At 46.5% G+C, this 19068-nt stretch overlaps 1 protein-coding gene across 1 annotated transcript in view; it reads left to right on the top strand.

Annotated features, from left to right (window-relative positions):
* The first annotated feature begins 310 nt into the window (after positions 1–310).
* The window catches only part of LOC144772259 (uncharacterized), a 92085-nt gene continuing 73327 nt past the window's right edge, over positions 311–19068 (top strand). Inside the window, exons 1-3 of the mRNA XM_078656481.1 lie at positions 311–462; positions 6382–6459; positions 16963–17043. The gene's annotated coding sequence lies outside the window, so the exon portion shown is untranslated. The remainder of the gene's footprint in view (positions 463–6381; positions 6460–16962; positions 17044–19068) is intronic.

Raw genomic sequence — 19068 nt, 5'->3', positions numbered from 1 at the left:
TCTCCCTCCCTGACATACACAGGGGTGAGTGTTGGGGGCTCAGGACAGACACACATTTCCCTCCCCTGACATACAGATGGGTGAGTGTTGGGGGGTGTTAACCTCTCCCCCGTCATCCTCTCCCCTGGGGGGGGTTCGGTCTCTTCTCCTCCTTCGGCCAGAGCTGGTTTCAGCTTCGAGGCCTGGTCAGGGTCACTGCAGTCTCTGCTACTGCTTAGTCCGTTGTCTCTTACAGTTACTCTCAGGGCGGAAGTCATGTGATTTCCTCTTCTGGTTGGTGGGGGCAGGCACTTCCGGCCTCTTCCTCGGCTCCAGTAGCTGTAGGGGTGGAAAGATCCTCTGTCTGTGCGGTGACCTTCACCCTCTGACCCCGTGACCCCGGACGTCACCCCCGGCCTCGGATTGTCTTCTTCACCGTCCCAGACCGAGGGGGGAGAGGGCTCTGAGCAGGTGTCTGCGCAGGTAGAGACTACAGACCACCCCCCCCAGCTTCAGACAACCTGAACTCTGCACCCCCCCTTCAAGCCATGAACCCCCCCTTCAAGCCATGGGCCCTCCCGGGCTGCGGACCCTTCACCTCTGACCTCCAACCTCTCACCTCCTCCTCACCCCCCTTCAAGCCATGGCCCCCCCGGGCTGCGGCCTCTTCCCCCCCCTTCAAGCCATGGCCCCTCCTGGGCTGCGGCCCCCTCACCCCCCTTTTGAGCCTGGCTCCCTCATCCCCCGTTCAAGCCATGGCCCCCCCGGGCTGTGGCCCCTTCACCCCCCACCCCCTTCAAGTCTTGGCCCCCCCGGGCTGCGGCCCCCTCACCCCCCCTTCAAGCCATGCCCCCCCCGGGCTCTGGCCCCTTCAACCCCTGACCTCCCACCTCTCCTCCGCAGCCTCTCTCCTCCCCCTCTCCTGTGCAGCCTCTCCCCCTTCCACCTCTCCTGTGCCGCCTCTCCCCTCCTTCCTCTCCTGTGCAGCCTCTCCCCTCCCACCTCTCCTGTGCAGCTTCTCCCCTCCTTCCTCTCCTGTGCAGCCTCTCCCGTTCCTCCCTCTCCTGTGCAGCTTCTCCCCTCCCACCTCTCCTGTGCAGCCTCTCTGCAGCCTCTCCTGTGTTTCCTCTGTGTGGAACCAGAGAGTAACTGAATTGAGCCTTGGTTGGCCCAGTGGGTTCTAGTGGCTTCTGTATTATAGAGGTAAAAGGTGGCAGCCTGCAACTGAAGGCACGATGAAGATGCGCTTAGTTTTAAAATTGTATTTTACACAGTAAAAGGCTACAGAGATTTAGTTTTGTAATGCAAACATTAACCTTCTATTTCTATGTTCTTGCACCAGTTTACATTTAGCTTTAGAGCTTTTTCATTCCTCCAAAGGGTTTCATTTCTGCTATATATCTGTTTCCTTGAACTTTATTACTTGGTTTTAATCATGAGAAAGTGTCACTCCAAGTGTTACACATTGGGCAATTGAGTGTCACTCATAAGTGCCCTGAAACCATGGAAATGTCACACATAAGCAATCCGAAAACTTGACAGCTGTGCTACGGTGACCCAGAGTGGCCAAATCTGAGATTCAATTCTTTGGTTCATTGTTTCTGCTGCAACGTCGCATGGCAAAAACAAGTCCGGCCGAGCCCAGCCTCTATTGAAGACACACTGTGACATGTGGCACTGAATCTATTTGGCTGCGCTGCTTAGAGACTTTAAATACACAAACAGCAAGTGCTGTATCCAACCTCTCGTGGTTCCGTTACCTTTTGCTGTTTTCAGGATTCCTGAAACTAGTGATGTAGGTGACTAATCAGTGAGCTGCCATCAGACATACACTCCCACCACTCACTCCTGGGCCCCTTGCACCTGGATCCAGGGGGTGCAGTACGCTCTTGCAGCACAGCTAAAGCCATCCACAGTGCTTAATGTGTTCCGGTGGGTGCCACTGGCACTTATCCTTGGGGACCAGAACTCCTTCCACACAAGCAGCAATCCTGAACATGATTTTGCTTCTTTTATATAATTTATCTTTTTTAAACGTCTTTTCTGACACTCCAAGCATCATGTCGTATGTGTTATGTCATGTGACCTCATCGTCATAGTGTCATTATGATGAGTCAATCCCTCCTCCAGGGCCAGGGGGTCTGTAGACAAGGGTTCCTGGGAGTGTGGCGTTGGGGCTGGTCTGGATCTGGAAGAGCCAACTAACTAGTCCCAGAGTTCCCCACCCCACACCCTCAACAGCCACACAACCTGGATTGACCCCCCACAACCAAAATTATGCCACCTGTGGCCAACTGAAAGACATAATAGAGGATGGTGGAGTTGAGGTCACTGATGTTGTTGAGGTGGAAGTTCACGTCTCCCATGAGTATATAGTTCAGTGAGGCGATGGTGTGGGGTGCGATGAAGTCGGTGATGGTGGTGGCAAAGGTTGTCCGAGCCGGGCGGGACTGTAGACGAGGGATTCTCAGAGTGTCGTGTTGGGGCTGGTCTGGATCTAGAAGTGCCAAATAACTAGTCCCAGAGTTCCCCAACGAACACCCTCTACAGCCACCCAACCTGGATGGACCCCACACAACCAAAACACGTCCACCTGTGGCCAACTGAAAGACACAACAGAGGAATCATCCTTGAGGGGAAATCACTCGGGCTTGGCACTTCCCATCTGGTGGAAGCTGGGTGGCTGGACAAAGTTTACACAACAGGAAGGAACTCCCAGCTGCCGGTAAGGCAGGCATCAATGCACAGTACATGTCATATAAGGAAAGAAAAAAAGAGAAAGGTCGGTAGTTACGTCCCTATGAATGTAGAATAGATGCTCTGTGGGCTCGACCCGGATTCCAGGTCACATTGGGCTGGCATGTCTCGATCTTTCAGTCATTGTCGCTGATAGGGCTATCTTTTCCACTGTCCATCTCTGATTTTTTTTACTTTCTTGATTGTCAAGAGAGAGCTGCTGCAGCAGTGACCCCACTAAGACTGATGAAATTCAGTCTTTACGGGCTTTGGCATGAGGCAGTCAGACCCTATGTCACGCGGGCGGTGAGAAACATTTGTCTTGCAACGGTCCCTCTGCAATGTTTAATAGATGGCAGACTGCCCGCTTTTTGTTGTGATGCAGCCTTCATGGCCATCAGAAACTTCCAGTAAATTCTTCAAGCGACTTAGAAAAACACACTAGTTAGCATTTTTGACACTAAATGATGCAACCACACTTTCAGTGACTAGATTGATATAATGCCGTTTTTCTAAAGTAATTCAATTAAACAGCCCCCACCCCCATTGAAGGTGCAACTGGTTTAATGTTCTAATGAAATTAATGCAGCTCTTCGTGAATTTATGGATGATCTAAGTTGTGCGTGTAGTGCTTGCTTATTTCTTGTACTGGCTGGGTGTAGATACATGGTATCACAAAAGCACCTTTTGTGGCAGAAATCTCAAAGCCAATCCTTCTTTTTGAGGTTATATGTTTATGTTTTGTTTCCTTACTCGCTGCATTTCACCTAGATTTTTTTTCCATCCTGCTATTTTCAAATTTCACCAGCTACCACTGGTATACGATATGACTCAGGGCTACAGTGAAATGTAGGAGTAAAGCTGCCTTTTCTGTACTGCCTTGTCTGTGGTCTATCGCCTGAATATGTAGGTGGCCACATGCTTTTCTACCTGCAGAGAGAAAGAAAATAATACGCAAAACACTTATAGCTGACCATTTTGCATTTCACTCCAACCAAGATGTTAGTTTTGCCTAGTTTCCTCAGACTCCATAGATCAAATATTGTGCTTGGTACAACTAAAATGTAACAAGCATCGGTGACTGGAACGGCAGAGGGAAACAAACTGCAGGAGACGTGCTGTGCAAGCAACAACTGGCAAGCAACAACAACAAGGAAGCAACAAAAACAGGATGGAGCAAGGATTTTAAAAAAGTACCTGAATACGAGCTTCAGCCATGGCAGGACACCAGTAAAGCAATTAATCAGTACTTTGTCCATGCTCTATGAAAGGGACAAACATACAATGAAAAAAAGTGAAACCGACAGGTGCTGGCTAATTTATTTATTTATTTGTGTCTTTTATAAAGCGCGCAGCGGCCCCAACGGGGCGTCCCGGCGCTGAGAATTCTGACAACAGGAGGGACAGGGTCGGGATACCAGGTTTAGGAGGAAAAGAGGAGGGTTTTCAGGGATTTGCGAAATGTAGGTTCTGCTTGGCAGTTACGTAGAGCTAATGGGAGCTTGTTCCAGTGTTGAGTGGCACAGACTTCAAAGGTTTTTCCGCCTGCCCGGGATCGTTTAAAACGGGGCGTTTCTAGGAGAAGTAAGGAGTTGGAGCGTAGTGCCCTGGATTTAACGTAGGGACATAGGGTGTTTTTCAGATGGGCCGATCCATTGCCTTTGGATGCCCAGAAAGCCAGCGTCATTGCTTTAAAGACGCATCTCTTCGCAATGGGTAGCCAGTGCAGTTTACGGAGATGAGGACAGATGTGATGTCTGGCAGGAATTCTCTCCACCAGCCGGGCGGCGGCGTTTTGGACTGTCTGCAGCTTGCGGCACAGGCCGGCTGTGATGCCAAGGTAGAGGGCATTGGCATAATCAAGATGGGAAATGATTAATGCCTGGATCACAGTCTTACGGCAGTCCTCCGGCAGATAATTGATGAGCCGTTTGATTGTTCTGATTTTAGCGAAGCAGGAGGCTGCAACTGTTTGTACCTGGTTGCTAAAGCTGAGATGGTTGTCCCAGCGTACTCCCAGATTTCTCACCGAGTCGTTAGGCGTGGGGGCTGGACACAGGTCCTCTGGCCACCAGAGGCAAGGGTCCAGGGGAGAAGGTGAGTTAAAAAACAGGATCTCCGTTTTACCTGCATTGAGACGGAGGGAGTTTGCATCCATCCAGTCAGAAATAGCTCTGAGACAGGATTTCAGCGGGTCGAAGGCAGAGGCGGAGGGGGTGTCGAACGTAAAAAGTAGCTGAATGTCATCGGCGTAGGATGTGGATTTGATCCCAGTTTGATCAATCAGCTTGCCTAGGGGGGTGAAATAAACATTGAACAAAAGCGGGCTTAGGGAGGAGCCCTGTGGGACTCCCCATTTAAGTGGTCGAGCTGGGGAGGTGAAAGGAGGGGTGAAGACTTGCTGTGTGCGTTCAGACAGATAGGATGACAGCCATTTCAGTACAGAGCCGCCTAGCCCCACCTCCTCCAGCCTTCCCAGCAGGATTTTATGAGAGACGGTGTCGAATGCTGCTGAAAGATCCAGCAGCACTAACACCGCCCTCGACCCTTGGTCAAGCGTCCACCTCACAGAGTCGGCCATTTCGATAAGGGCCGACTCCGTGCTGTGGCCCGACCTAAAGCCATGCTGGGAATCATGGAGAAGTCCATTATACTCGATAAAGTTCGCCAATTGCGAATGAACCAGCTTTTCCAAGATCTTAGCTGGGGCAGGCAGAAGGGAGATGGGCCTGTAATTGCTGGGAAGGTCGGGGTCCAGGTTGGGCTTCTTCAGAATGGGAACTAAGGAGGCATGTTTCCATTTGGTGGGGAAGTTTCCTGTTCGAATGATAAGCAAGTAAAGGAACAAACAAAAGATCCTGCAGGCGAATCTCAGGAGAAACCTTAAAATGACCAAGAGAAGCAGCGTAAGACATGATGGACAGGCACATGAACAGATGCTGGCTACAAACACTCCTACATCAAAAATATCAAACTCCAATACTTGCCTCCAGACCAAAGCCTAGGCAGCTCTTGTCTTAACCCTCAGGGGTCTGACATAAATACAGAGACAGACAGACTAGGCCAGGTGCAAAGACATAGCAAACACAAGCAGGTGATAGATGGAGCGCTGAAACCTTTCAGACACTCACCCCCCCAGTCACTATTAGATTTAGGTTGAATCCATCATCGTTCTTTAGCTCGTTTCGCCACCCCATTTCAGACCCAGCCATATGCAAATCAGTCTTGTCTCTGTTCCTCATGAGAACAGTTCAGCCCAAGCCAGGTGTTCCCTGGACCAGAAACAAGCATCCTAGGACCGGTTTAGGGCTAACACCCTTCATCAGCCAGGCTAACATTGAATCCAGTGGGAAAGTGAGCAAGGGACCCCTGTCTGGGCATACTGTGCCAACTGCAAATACAGACAGATGCACACACACACAAACACAGACACCCTTAAACATATTCAAGCAAACTTTAAAAACACGCAGACTGTACATGGAGCAGAGGCTTTTGGGGGCAAACAGAGGGTGTGGCATAAGGGTTTGGTTTAGTTCTGTAACACAGGCCAGCTACAAGCCTTCCTGGGAATTTAAATGTTTTCTTGTTCTCCATTTATCATATAGGCTCATATTCTTCAAAAAGTTTACCAAAATCTCACGGAATCATTTCTCCTATTGTTCTTAGGCTCAGGCCTTGCAGACTCCTCCTTAGCTCCAGAGACTGAATGGCTCGACCTCCAGTTTCCTCAGATTAAAGAAAAACGTGAGTATCTTTTTAACCAGATAAAATAAAAAAATCTCAACATGATTGGATAACCAGTTCTTCTCAAATTCTCATCTATGGCTGTTCTTCCCAGCTCTATCGTATCCAGCTATGTTCTACTTTCTATGTACAGTTGTATTTCTTTTTCTTTATTTACCCTGTCTGTTTTATTCTTCTTCTGCTGTGCTCTCATCCCTTCACAATCTCTTTGCCTGGACCCGTCTCACAATTATAAGGCCCTTAGTTAGGCCATCAAGACTTGCTTCTAAAAGAAAATAAACCCAGAAGATTTTAGGGCTCACCCTGTAAGCAGTATTCTGTGCACCATTGTTATGGTTCCCACTCTGCCCCCCCATGTGTCACTGATGGGCTCTGCGTCAGCCTCTATGCCCGTACCCTCCATGACCTGTCCCTTCCCTGAACTACCGCTGTCAGGCACCTGGTCAGTCAAGGTCCTCCCAAGAACCATGGTGGGACCACAGCATTTCCAGGTGAGTGCCGGCTCCCGTCTGTGTCGTTTGTCGGTATTTTGAGGTCGAACTCTTGTCTGTGTGGTTTTCCTCCCTCCAACAGCAGCTCCTTGGTTTCGATTTTTGGCTACTTGGGGTAGTTCGTGCTTAGACCCCCGTACCGTTTTATCCACAATAGGTATTCACACCAAATTTGTGTCCGTTACTTCAAACATCCTAAGGATTCTCAAGGTACCGAGGGTTTGTAGATTCCACTTGACGCGCCCAAGACATTAGTCAAAATACAACAAAATATTGGTTTTGGGGGAAAAATTGAGAGAGTGCTGCAGAAGAAAGTGTCTTTTTGTCCCAGCAAATGGGGATAGCGAGGTCCCGGTGGGATGCCCCCAAGGCCAGGTGCCCGCAGCCAGTGTGTCACGCGAGGCCGCCACAGAAGTCCCTGCTGCAAAGCAGGCAGCGCTGCACCGGTGGTGCCAGCGGCGGCCCGCACTGCCCCTCTTACCACCTGTGGGAAGCCCAGGTGCCGCCAGTCTCAGGCCCAGGCTTGAGGTATGCACCACAAATGCTGGAGCTAGCCCCATTCTCACCACCAACTGATGCAGCCTGGTACCAGCCCGGGCAGCCCAGGCATCAGCCGGCAGCCGCCAATGTAGTAGTGGGGGCCGCAATGTACACGGGGCACAATGAGGAATCTCTTCCCGCCCCAAACGTGCAGGCTTGCGAGTGCACTCCGGGCCACGCAATGAGCAGGGTAGCCACGGGCCTTGGCTACAGCCCGTTCGCATACTAAAGCGTGTTCTTCAGGGGGAGCACAGCCCAGAGGAAATAGCAAGCAGCAGCCACAACCTGTCTCCTGGCTTCACCCTTTATGGGGAGTGCGGCAGCCCACTCTGGGACCGACCAAAGCACACAGTCTCTCAGAGTGGGTTAGGCCTCACCCAGATGTCAGTAGGATGCCACACACCGCTCGGTGACGCGGGCTCCAGAGGTAGCTAAAGTTCGCCAGCGTGGGCTGGCGGGTTGCAGTATGTATGATGGCTTTCCGGGTTGGTGGCCAGCCCCCTGTATGACGGTTGCCTGCTGGATTGTAAGTTCGGCCGGCAGAGCCTCTCTAGAGAGGGCCCTTCTTGCAGCCTAGCTAAGATCCACCTCCCTTCTTACTTTCTTAAATGTTTTCTCCCATTGAACCCCTTCACAGTTGTTCCTTAAGGTTGTTATCCTTCAAAACAGTTATTGTTGTATGCCATCACATCAGCAGGGCATATCATGGAACTACAAGTGCTGACTGTAAAACCACTCTCTACTACCTTCTTTCCAGACAAACTGGTATTACGGAGCAGAACTGCCTTCCTCCCTTAAGTGGTTACTCCATTCCACTTATGTCGATCCATTACACTTCCCACCTTCTATCCTCCTCCTCCTTCTATGAAGGATGAAGAAAGACTACGGGGACTTAACCTGAAACGTGCAGTCGGCTTCTATATTGATAGAACCAAAGAATTCAGGCTCCATGATCAACTCTTCATAGGATACAAAGGGAAAGTGAAAGGAAAAGTGATTCACAAACCAACACTCTCAAGGGGGATCATCCTCTGTATCAAAATCTGCTTCTCCATGGCTCAAAGAGAGCCACCTAAAGGTATTCATGCTCTTTCTGCTAGAGCTACATCGCCTAGTCTGCCCTAGCTTGAGGTGTTCCTACAGCAGATACATGTAAAGCAGCATCTTTGTTCTCCATTCACAAGCTTTCAAAACACTACTGCTTGGATTCAGAAGTAAGGAGGGATAGTTACTTAACTCGCTCAGTTCTACGGGACTGTTTGGTTTAGTCCGCCTTGCTCACACCTCCAAGTGTGTCGCTGCTTAGAAATTCTATTCAAAAGGTGTGGAATCTGTAGGTAGATTTATCCATCAGAAATACAAGTTACCTACTTTTGGTAATTCTTTTACTGGTGGATACAAAGTCTACCTGCAGATTCCTCTCCAATCCACCCTCCTCCCCATAGCTACCAAGACTCCTTCTCATTCCTACTTACAGCTGTTTACAAATGCATCTTTTATACATAGTTATTAGGGCTCCCGGTTTTATGGTATTTATTTTTTTGCTATTTCCGTCTGTATTTATCCATATTTATTTTTTGTCTATTTTATCTGTATTTATCCACATTTATTTTTGCGACGAGCAAAAGATGATGCTACAGCTAGTATTTATCCACATTTATATAAATTGACAATGCATGCGCCTGGTTGTTATTGGTCAACACAATACATTCATCTAAAAACTTTACCATTGTAGTACAAGCACTGTCAGCAGGAGATGGCAATTATCTTATTACCAATTGAGCAGCAACGAGCGCGGATAAGGCACGGCTGACTCGGCTACCAATAATGATTTATATCTTCTTTTGCCAGCGCAAGAACCCAGGCCCAAGTGAAATAAACTACATAATGCACGCTCCCCCAACCCAGGAAGGAGGCTGTAGGACATAAATCCTGGTTGTGACAGAGTGAGCCCCATGCTAAACATTAGCTCTAACGTGGCTTTAAGTCAGCCCAATTGTTTTTACTGGAAACGGAGTGCACTAACCCATAGCTGCCAAGGTTTCAGATTGACATGTGTGACATTTTCATAATTTCAGTGAAATTAGGAGACATTTTTATGACTGAGTGGCTTTGTTAAGAGCAAAATCAAGCAGGCACACTTACTAATGCAACTCAACCATGGTGCGGAGTTAAACCCTCCCTAGAAGGATGAAAGGAACAGCCAGCCCTGCTGAAACATCAACCTAAACCTGATCCAGAGGCGCAACTAGAGTCAAATTTCGGGGAGGGGGGTGCTAATACAAATTTCAGGGGGGTGGGGCAATAGGCAGAGTGGAGATGCAGGGGCTCTAAGTAGGGGTGAAGAAACTACAAAACCTCGTTAACAAGTGAATGGTCTTTTAAAGACCATTCACTCCGGTGCAGCTGCGATAAGCTCAAGACCTGTCTGTGCGTATGCCCGAGAAGCTGTCTCAACCCGGACAGACACACACAACGGGGGATGGGTGGAGGGGCCTGAAGACATTTGTGCCCTAAGGGTGTTGCGCGCCTGCTCTCACCCATATGGTTCTCCCTTCCCACTAGCTCCCTGTTGCTGCCCGGCCCCCCCATTCGTGGTCTTTTTAAAAAAAAGCATTTATTTTCTTTGTCGAGGAAGAAGAAGTAAATTACTGCTGGTGCATCTCAAAAACACTTTTTTGCTGCTTCAATTTTCTTTTTTTAAACTATCCATCTGTGTAATGCAGCATGCGGGTGCCTACAAAATGATGCGGCTAGGTGAATGGCCTTTTTTTATTAGCCTTTCGTCTTGCTATATAGATAGCATCTTGCTGATGCTGTACTTCATGACGAAAATGCCGGACTGCCTTGGGTCCCAAGAGTAACAGCAGACATGAATTTCATTACTTGACTTTCTCTCCTAGTGACCTGACCGGCAAAGATCCTTACACCCTCCTTGTTCGTCCCAGTGCAGGCCGCCCACTCCACAATACATAGGCACACCTGCCCACTGTACAACCCCAGAACTTAACCTGTAGCGTAAACGCCAATCATCTGTGAAGTGCGGCTGCAATAAAATGGTCGCCAACCCGGGAAACTGTCTCGGCGCGGGCTGACACACAACAGGGGGATGGGGGTGCAGGGGGGGGGAGGGTGAGGGGAATAGGACCTGAAGCCTGACCTGATCGGCAGTCAATTAGGTGACATTTGTCGCACGCAGATGAATAGTGCCTCGGGGTAGCCTTTCAGATTACACATTGTGGGAGCTGCAGACGTCATGAATTGTATTAACAGCATTGAAGAAGGCTGATTCAAGATGTTTGCTGCGTCTGACGACCCCACATTGCCTGCTGTTTACAGGGGAGCTGTTGCCATGCAACGTGATGCCTAAGTAAAAAATTCGCTGCAGGTGCTGCTTGGGCGCTCCTCCAAGGTTGTTGTATAGGTACAACTTCAGATTACTCAGCAAGGGAAGGTTGATTATGCAGACTATCTTTTTGCCACTGGAGGGGGGCAGTGTGTTCTAAGCATTTTATACAGGAGCCTAGCACGCCAACTCTGAAGCACAGCAGCGCGGCAAAATTTACTCGTATTTTGCCGTTTCTACATATAAATACAGACAAAGGAAAAATACTTTTCCGTCTGTATTTATATGTAAAAAAAACGGAAAACCGGGAGCCCTAATAGTTATTAATTACATTATGACTAATACATGTAGCAATAATATTCTATTGATACTTTTGTGATCCACACCTATCTTAGTAAGTTAGTATCTTCTGTTAGTCTGAAAGGGGCAACAAAAAAAAGAATGGGAACTGATGTCAGCATGCCACGGCGTGCTTTATGGCTCCAGTGACGTCACACAGCGTGGATGGGAATTGAAACTGGCGGACAATGGTGGCGTGGGAGAGCTATCGGAGAAGGCAAATAACTTGTTAATTTCTGCACTATTTGTTTGGTAGGTCGAAACTACTCCCAGTCACGCAAGCAACACTAGGTCGTATGGGAAGGGGCGACCTGCTGTTCAGAGCAGAAGGGCAAAATAACAACAGACACCACTTTCGGAAGGAGGCGTGCTAAAGCATAACTATCATGGGTCAATATCTGGATCAATAAACTGAAAGATTTGATTAAAGGCAATAAAACGAGAACGTTGCCTAGGTTACAAACAGAGTAAGAAATAAATAGACTACAGATGTATAAATATATACAGTTGGGAAACGTACTCTAGGCAACATACCTACAGATTACAGGAGCGATTACGGACTATGGAAGGTAAAGTGCTGGCGGTGATCGGAAAGGGGGGGCTGTATCTACTATATGCAGAACCCTTATTAATAGTATGCTAGATGGGTTGTAGAATTTCTGAAACAGAAGGGGGACTCGCCTAGGCACCGTGGAAGAAGTTGCCCTAACTTGCGTAAAGCTGAGGTCATCATAGTTGACAACATTACTGGTTTCTTTATTGATTGCGCCTATGATGTCTCTGATGTTGTCGTAGTCCTTCATCTGGAATGTGAGCTCATAATCAGTTTGCAAAAAAGAGACTCGATGATGATGCTGTCATGCACCTAACAAAGGCGGAGAACCAAGATAAACCGCCACACTGTCTGCCTGCGTGAATGAGGGTTTAAGTACTTTTTAAAGTACTGACAGACAGAACATAGTGGACCCTGGCAGTAATTCTATCACCTTTGCCGAGGAGCTGTCTAACCTCATTATTGAAGCATTGCTCTCTAACTCCAGGAATCTCTTCCTAGGAAACTATAATTTTCATTGGAATAAAAATGAGGACCCTGCAGTTATCCTCTTTAACGATACGATCACCACCTTATCCTCTTCACCATGAACAGCTCTATTACTCGTCCTACCCCTTCACCTCATTCCCCCTGGCGAGTTGGAATCTACAATTAAAACTCGATTACTACTCCCCCCCCCCCCTCTCCCATAGCACTGCCGACCTAACTGTTCATTACAAAAATTCTATCCTTGAAGCCTGTGACCAAATTGCCCCAACTAAACTAAAACCACAAAAAAAACATCCCACCCAAATCCTGGTTCAACTCTGACCTTAATAATGAAAGACGTGCCCTCAGGCAGTCGGAACGTGCTTGGAGTAATCAACCTCCCTCTTCAAACTTGGTACTCTTTAGAAATGCCAGGGCCAATTACAAAAAGCACATCTTCAAAGAAAAAGCCTCCATCCTTCGTTCTTAACTCGACCAGGCTAGAAATCGTCCCAGAGAACCTTTTAACATTGTCAAAAAACAAACCTTCTCTGGCCCTCCAAAACTATTAGCCTCTGTTGAGAGGTGCGAAGAAATTGCTAGCTTCTTTTCTAATAAAGTCAACAAGATAGAGCTATCCTTCTCCACCCCACCCCACTCAACCAACTCCTCCCTAATTCCTCCCTCCCCTCGGCCAACACCTCATCCCTAGCATTCCAACTGTACTTTTGTCCACTGCTCCCTATTCTCCTGTTCCCTCTCAACCCCTCCTCGCTTTCCCTCAGTTTGACTCCAATTATACAGACCCACAGTCAAAAAACAATGCTACTTGGAGTGAATTCTGTCCAATATCTGAAACTGCTGTTCTCAACATAATCTCCGAACTCAAATCATCCTCACATACCGAAGATCCTCTTCCCGCTCATTTGGTTCAGGAACTTAAGCACATCATTGCCCCTCTATGGACCAACATTATTAACTCCTCCTTTGCCACTGGGAGTGTTCCTGCCTCCGTTCAACTAGGTCAAATCACGCCCATCCTCAAAAACACCGCTGATGACCGTCATGACTTAAACATATTGCGCCCTATCTCAAACCTTCCCTTCCTCTCCAAAGTCCTTGAAAAATGTGTCCTGTCACAATTGGATAACCACATCGACTCATTCAATCTCCTTGACGTTTTCCAATCTGGTTTCAGAAAGGGATGCAGCACCGAAACTGCAATGCTCAACATTACTAATGACATTCATCGCTTTTTAGACAAAGGCGAATCCTCCCTCCTCATCCTCCTTGACCTCTCCGTGGCCTTTGATACTGTTAATCATTTCACCCTACTTAAAACTCTCAAAGACCGCTTCGGTTTTGATGGCAATGTCCTCAAGTGGTCCACCTCGTATCTCCATAATAGAACCCAACAAATTAAGCTCAGCGGTTGCCTCTCCAAACCTCAACCTGTCTCACTTGGTATCTCACAAGGCTCTATCCTCTCTCCAACTCTTTTCAACCTCTTCATGGAAACCCTCACCCTTATTCTCAAACAAGCTAAAATCAGTAACCACCTTTATGCCGATGACACTCCACTATATTATTAGATCAAATCCCGCAACGACATCTTACATCTCAACGATACCCTTACCAAAATCCAAGCCTGGTTTAATCTTAACCACCTCAAACTAAATCCATTAAAAAAATGAAATCATCCTTTTCGCTCCTAAAAACAACTCTCTGCCTATCCAACACTGGATTGCAGATATCAAAGCACTTAACTGCTCTCTCTCCACCTCCAACTCTGTCAAATCCCTTGGCATTAGCATCGAACAGAATCTTAATCTCATCCCTTATATTAAAAATGCGGCTAAAGGTGCTCTCTTCACTCTACATCACCTTAATAAAATTAAACCCTTTAATGCAGCTGACGACTTTAAAATCGTTGTACAATCTCTTGTCCTTTCCAGAATTGACTATGGCAACGCCACCCTTGCTGGCACCCCGAAAGTCCAACTTGCCCCGATTAAATCTGTTCTCAACCTGGCGGCCAGGCTTATCTCAGACTGTAAGCGATATGATCACATCTCTCCTGTCCTCAAAAACCTCAAATAGCTTCCAATAGAAGGTAGATCCACCTACAAGATTGCCTGTATCACTCACAAAGCCCTTCACCAAAACACCCCCTCGTACCTTTACCACAAACTCCAAAAAGCAGGGTGTACTAGATCTCTGAGGAGCATTAACGCCCTAGTCCTAATCCCCCCTCGGATTAAAAATAAAAAGACTCAATCACGTGCATTCTCAGGTAATGCCCCATCGATTTGGAATTCTCTTCCCAAAGATCTTCGTTGCAACGCTTCCTACCCTCTCTTCAAAAAAAGCCTCAAGCTGGTTCTTCTCAACAAATATTGAGGTCCTTAATTATACTGAACGCTATGTCCATTTACTCATTGCACTCCTCTATTCACCCCCTCCTACTTCCTTTTCCTATATTCTCTCTCCTTCTCTATCTACCCCTCTCTATCTACTTATTCAACAGTCCTCTTCTCCGTTACTTGATCTCTGAATTACCTTTTCCTTTTACACTGGTAAGATTCAAATGCCTTATCCCATGTTAACAAATTGCTCTATGTTGATCTTTTTCTTGATGTGTAATTTATCCTGTAAAGCGCTCTGATACTCTTGGGTCCAGTAGCGCTATATAAAACCTTTAAAATAAATAAATAAATAAATACAAATGCAATGACAGCCTGCCTACAGGTACGTACTCCCTGCTCGTTAAAAGGGATTTCAGCATTTGTCTTCTTTCTTTCAATAATCCGAAGCATACACGTGATGTGTGTGATATTTTCTACCCCTTTAGTACACAGTCTACAGGGAGCTTTCATGTTTGCCTTATTCCATTTTTTACATTTTTTTCTGCTCCGGGAATACTGCCGAAACGGAAGTGCATGAAATCAATTTTCAGTTTTCTTGACCATCCAGCCTCTAAATATGGTTGACATTTGAGTTTTTTATATTCATTGATCAAAAACCAGGCATGCAATCTACTGGCAAATGAAACTTTATAGTTTATAAGGGATACTTCCTTTTCTGTAATATTGACAATATTTTTTAAAGCAGTTGGAGAGGGGTAATTTGCTCATATTGATTGGATTCACAGTTCTTTAATCGCTGAATTTAAGTAGTGCCGGCTGGATCTGTTTCATTCCTTTGCAACTCCTGCCACAAAGCTTGGCATAATTGACTTTCGGAGGCTGATCTTATTCTGTTACAGGTTTTTACATAGGCCCTTTTCCTTGCTGTCAATTGATTTATAAGCCCAAACCCCAATCTTAACTGGGCTCACGATGCTTTCAAAGAAAGGTGGAACAGTGATCTAAAGACTTTTGAAAAGATTAGATTTAAGAGAATTGCAACTCTGTTCCGAAGTACTTCACTATCGTAAGTGACAGTCGGAAGGAGCGTTGCTGCGATGACTTTCAATAGTGGTGCATAGCTTGGGCCATCTAAGGTTCTTTGCAAGATACGAAATGCCTGGGTCAAGGAGACCTCTTCTCTCTTCAAATCCTCCCTATGCTGTTTAAAAGTAGCCCAATCATCAAAAAGAACTCACAGGTATCCAGAAGTTGCCGTCTGCTCTAGATGGTCATTTCCCAAGTAACATTTATTGACTTTTGTTTATTTTTCCGTTATATCACAGGTGTCACATCAACAGCAAGTCTTCCCCTCTCCTTTACACATTTCAGTGAGGAGATTTGATGGGACTACGCCTGTCAGACCTATAAGAGGTCTTTTGAAAGGCTTTGGAAGGGGGGTCTGAAGAAGTAGAAGATGAAGACCTATCCCTTTTCTGTGATCTCCTGGATGGATTCGCAGATGAAGCATCATTACTGTCACTTGAAACAGGATCTTTTCGTGATTTTAATTTTTGAAGCCAAGTGAGCAGACGTCCCTCACGGTCCTGCAAGATCATACTTGAGAAGGTCAGACAGATCTTGCAGTCAGAAGGTTTATGGTCCGGATACAAACAATAAATACAGTCTTTATGTTTGTCCTCCGCATAAAGTCTCTTCTTGGACCAGGTGGCACAAGCCTTAAAACGAGTTGAGTTGAAAAAAGTAGTTGTTGAAGAAAAAACTGAGCAGAGCTCAGTGGAGACTCCCTTGCACAACGTACAGTAGAAAATCTGAGGCTCTCTCAGGAAGGTTCTATGGGGTGAGGCTGTTCTCTTTTACAAAAAGAGGTGGATATGCTACAAAATGAGATGAGGCCTAGGCCTTATTCTTTTTTTGTACCTATTTCTATGGTATTTTTTATTTACCGGGGACTCCCATCTCTACGAGGGGGAATGATACAAACAATGGGAATCCAAGAAAGTTACCAATACTGAGAACCAAAGTTACAGGTAAGTAAGTTGTTTTCTTCACAACCATCACAATGATCACACCCTGCCCGTAGGCACACTTTTTTGGTTGTTGCTAGCACAGTCTGAAGAGTGCAGAGCACCTTTTAAAAATTGTATCTGGTTACTTACAGCTGCAGTTTTTATGAGATATGGAATATTTTTCTGTTGTGAGTAGGGGGGTATAAAAAGCTTTACAATGGGTGTAGAACTTCCATAGTCGAGCGAGCGGCTTCATCCCCCCATGGTGCCTGTCTTTGCTGATCAAAACAAATATCAACCTGCTATAACTACCCTCCTCATTACCATTGATTTAAATGACTCTTAATGTACACTGGATAAGGTTGAAATATGATTTCTTTTTGTATTCCAGGTTCACATGGTCCTTCACAATCCAGTGATTTCTATGTCATGTACAAATTCTTCGCTAGAATCCAGATACATACGATTACTAGTAAGTTACTTGCTCACTATTACTGGAGTTCTGCATCTGACTCCAGTTTGATGTATTCATAGTCATCGTTCCACCTTGTTCTCTCATGGCTGCGTGTAGCATCAACAGATTTCTGTGGCGTTTCAAGATTTTCTTTATTCTACTAACCTTGTGTTTTGGTTCAGAAGTCTTCTCCCATCCTTTTAAATTCCTTTGTCGCACTCCCTCTCCTTCAACAGCTCCCTTTTCCAGTGATTCTGTTGCTCCTTAGGTAGTCCTTTATGCCTTTTTTCTTTCTTTTCTAGTGCTGGTTAAAAATTAAGTTTGGTTTTCTCAATTTTTAAGGCACTTTTGGAGAATTCTTCTCTGTGTCTGGTGTCTTTATGCTGCAGCTCTGACTCCTCTACACAGTCTGGGTGCTATATTGAGCACACCTCTAATGCTTGCATTGTAACCTTCAGTGTTGGCTCCTGGTTTTCCTTTGTATTGTTGAGTAGTGTGCCCACATTTGTGTCTATCTTCATCATTATGGTAATAAAACGCCTTAGAGGTTATTACAAGCCATTCTTAAAGAGGTCTAATGCATTTGCTTTCTTATTTATATATTTGGAATTTCTTCCCCTGGTCTGAGACCTTCACACTTGTCCCAGTGAAAAAATTGAACCTAAAGTTGTAGTGACATATTGGTGACATATGTACAAGGTTTCCTTTATAACATAAAAACGACCATTAGAAAGTATACATTGTGTGAACTGCGCTTTATACAATGATAAGGGCTAGGTTTTTTTTTTTTAATGGTTCGCTTTTTAAACTGTCAATGGCGTTTCGACCCTGTGCGCAATGTAGGATCTCTTCGGGACCTGGGAGTGTGTAGGGACACCTGAAACAAGGGGAAGGATATTGTCAGTCAGGAACTGCGGTGTGTCGGCAGTGCTTGAAAATGGAAAGGTGTACGCATATTATTGCAATACCTGAAGGTGGGTCTGCGCAGCCTAGTGTAAGAGTTGTGCCACCGTGAGTGTAGTGAAGAAAAAGTACTCACACGGGACCCGGCGGGCGCTGTATGTGTGAGAAAATGAAGCATATTATTGTCAAATTGAGACGGAAAAGAGGCTTACATGTCTTCGCTGAGGTCACACAATGAGGAGGTGAACCAGTCCTAGGATGCTTGATTCCGGTCCAGGGAACACATGGCTTGGCAGTTCGGGCTGGGCTGTTCCCATGAGGCACAGGGTCAAGACTGATTTGCATATGGCCATGTCTGAACTGGGGTGGCGCGGTGAGCAAAATACCGATGGATTAAACCCAGATCTGTGACTGGGGGTGAATGTTTTACCAATGTGCAACATTCCGTCCATCATCTTGTGTGTTTTGCCGTGCTCCCTATGTGGGAAGGGTATGTCCAGACGTGGGTCCCGTGCTCACTACGCCACTGGAGTCAAGCTATCCTGGCTGATGACGGCTGATTGATCAGAAACTGGTCCGAGGATGCTTGATTCCGGTCCAGGGAAGACATGGCTTGGCAGTTCGGGCTGGACTGTTCCCATGAGGCACAGTGTCAAGACTGATTTGCATATGGCCATGTCTGAACTGGGGTGGCGTGGTGAGCAAAATATCAATGGATTAAACCCAGATCTGTGACTGGGGGGTGAATGTTTTCCCAATGTGCAAGATTCCGTCCATCATCTTGTGTGTTTTGTTATACAATGATAAGGCATTTGTTTTTTTCCTAATCACGTCTGCCTGCATTTTCATTGTGCCTTTGGCGGGAAGAGACTCTTTGCCAATGAACCTAGCAGACACACTCTTGCTGTTCTGCTGATTAGCGGTCCGGGTGCAGGCATATACCTACTTACGATCGTGTAAGGTAAGAGGCCCCAGACAATATCGGCTTGCCAGTGATGCACACAGTGTTCATGACGCGCCCAGCACTCTGATGACATTGTGCTCCCTTCTGTTTTAGACCATCAATCTAGGACGCAAGCTACATAATTACTGAAAATGAATAGCCACCCCTCATGCTACTAGGAACGATCGTGTTCCAGT

The sequence above is a fragment of the Lissotriton helveticus genome, chromosome 8 (assembly GCF_964261635.1).
Source record: "Lissotriton helveticus chromosome 8, aLisHel1.1, whole genome shotgun sequence".
Classification (NCBI taxonomy): Eukaryota; Metazoa; Chordata; class Amphibia; order Caudata; family Salamandridae; genus Lissotriton; species Lissotriton helveticus.
The sequence above is the reverse complement of the archived record's forward strand: the minus strand, read 5'-3'. Positions and strand labels throughout refer to the sequence as shown.